At 30.0% G+C, this 2,432-nt stretch overlaps 1 protein-coding gene across 7 annotated transcripts in view; it reads right to left on the bottom strand.

Moving 5' to 3' along the window:
• Positions 1 to 1,475, bottom strand: part of LOC106469189 — a 29,613-nt gene extending 28,138 nt beyond the window's left edge. For 3 of the 7 annotated variants that reach the window (XR_002612921.1, XM_022398389.1, XM_022398417.1), the window contains exon 1: positions 930 to 1,475. The gene's annotated coding sequence lies outside the window, so the exon portion shown is untranslated. The remainder of the gene's footprint in view (positions 1 to 929) is intronic. The other 4 variants (XM_022398392.1, XM_022398395.1, XM_022398411.1 and 1 more) reach the window with 4 other exon arrangements.
• Between the last annotated feature and the right edge of the window lie 957 nt (positions 1,476 to 2,432).

Below are 2,432 nucleotides of genomic sequence, written 5' to 3'. Positions count from 1 at the left end.
CACTACCACCAATAAAAGTTCAGACCAAACCAAGACTTTATGAGGAGTGGAATTCTCTGAAACTAGTCTGGCTCACAGACACACTTCCAATGAAAGAATAGACCATTCCAAGCTTTTACTTGTTAAACAAATGTTTAAACAACTCTATTCAATTATGTACCAGCTGCCTAGTGTCAGATAACAATACAAAGAATTAAATTGTGGTGGAATGCTTCAAATACCTATAGAATGATAAGTTTCTTTTTTGTGAGTGTAAAACACTTAAATACACCATTTCGATAAGTAACAGCACTATTTCACTGAGAAAAGCCCAACATATGTAAAATAAAATCATATATGACTGTGTATTTTAGATATTACACAAAAACCTTTAAAAATGAGTTTCATACAATGAAATATTGATTTGAAAACATTAACAAGTTTTGTATTATATTACAATTTACATAGAGATGGAGGGAAGTCAATTTTTCTTTGCCCACACACAAACTCTGAAGTGTAGAATGCTCATTTGATTTATTAAGATATACAATTTCAAAAGTATCATGCCAAACTTCACACAGGTGTGAACACAGATGTTCGATGTAATATGACTGTCAATAGTCAAGAAAAACGCACACCATCAAGACTGTTTTGTAGAAATAATCCAATAAATAAATTTTTTTTATTAACATTTATTATTCAAAATGCATTTAAAAACAACAGAAAGTGTGTCCTAAATAAAATTACGACCTTTGAAAACCAACTGTTAATAATTACAAAACCTGTAAAGAAATAGTCCATATACTGTAACATCAAGATGATTTTTCTTAATTATGCAAAAAAAAAAAAGATAAAAATTGATGACTTCATTGTTAACATTTCTACTATTAAGATATTTTTAAATGCATGTGAAAGTCTATTCTAAATAACAAATATGATTTAATTCATACATTTACATCTTCTTGACATGGTTCGCTTTTTCTTGACGATTCATCGCGGTATTTAGTAAAACTAATACTAGTAGTAAATGTAGGATCCAAGTCGTGCAAGACTTAGTAAGAGTAAGATAGTGAAGTCTGATCGCGAATTTTACGCAAGTCGGCAATTACAAGCGTTAAACTTTTAACTAGTATTAGTAACCAGTAGAGTACAATCCTTAGTTTCATACTTTTCAACGTTTTAAAATTTTATTATTTAAAATTAAATACTGGCATTATTACATAATCAAAATAATAATTTAGTCCAGTTTATTATGTTATTCACTACCCTTACTCACGTTATTGGGCCTTGGCTTAGGCTTGTATAATCTAAGTTTAATAATTCCAACAAATTATTACCGAGTCTTATTGAATTATTATCAAGTTTAACGATCATCCAAAATACATGGCACCAACAGTGTATAATCTAACAAGAAATAAGCCTAATACTACAGTTAGCTCACCAAACATACTTAAAGTAAGCTAAACACTATGCAATAACACGTGAAACTCATCAGTCAATTTCACCGCCATCATTTAAACTACATTCATCTAACGATTAGATTAAAATTTTGAAATTATTAATTATAAGTTCACATATCGAATCATTTTGATATATTTATTAAGCAAAACCTATGTTTTAGATTTCTCTGTTCAATTTAATTTAGAATTACTGATTAGCAGTGTTGTAAAATGTAATTGCAAATAAATAAATGTGGTATGCTATCAAACAGTCATTAATAATGGTTATCAAGTAAAGTTTATGCTACAAGGTCATTTGAGAAAGCAATGCGGCTCTCAAACACGTTCTCGATTCTATGCTTAAATTAGTTGATGAGACTGAATTTTATTGTGTAGGTATGTTCAATGGTAAGTTTGAATACTTATAACAATAAAAATCTGGGTTCGATCGGGTGTGGTAGGACGGTCAACTTTTACAATATTTTTCCTGGCTCCATCGAAAAAACACGTTATTTTCTAAGCATACACTTATGCTTTGCATGTTTACAGTTTAACGCGCACGCAAATACATTTTCATTAAATTTAAACATCAAATACATGTATCAGGGTCCGAAATTGGCAAAATTTCTAACTGATCCTTATCAGGCTTAACCGGCCCACTCCTAGAACATTTATATATATATATATATATATATATATATATATTTGTGTGTGTTAATTCCATTTTATCAATTGCAGATGTGAAATCTTTAAAGAAGGACATAATTACAACTATATATGTCTAACATCAAACAAAACTGATGATGTCTTTGGATTTGAACAATCTGGAATACGATCTTGAAGAGTAAATAGTCTAAAAGAAGATCCGGTAAAAAGAAACAGTCCAGCATCCAAAGCAAGCCAAGCACACACACACATTTATTTCGTATTTTACTTTATGTCTAGCCACTTTATTTCCTTTTCACTAGTCATAGCTTCAGTATTATTCGTAATAAATGCACTGCATCCCCCTCC

This window comes from Limulus polyphemus, unplaced genomic scaffold, assembly GCF_000517525.1.
Source record: "Limulus polyphemus unplaced genomic scaffold, Limulus_polyphemus-2.1.2 Scaffold95, whole genome shotgun sequence".
NCBI lineage: Eukaryota > Metazoa > Arthropoda > Merostomata > Xiphosura > Limulidae > Limulus > Limulus polyphemus.
The sequence above is the reverse complement of the archived record's forward strand: the minus strand, read 5'-3'. Positions and strand labels throughout refer to the sequence as shown.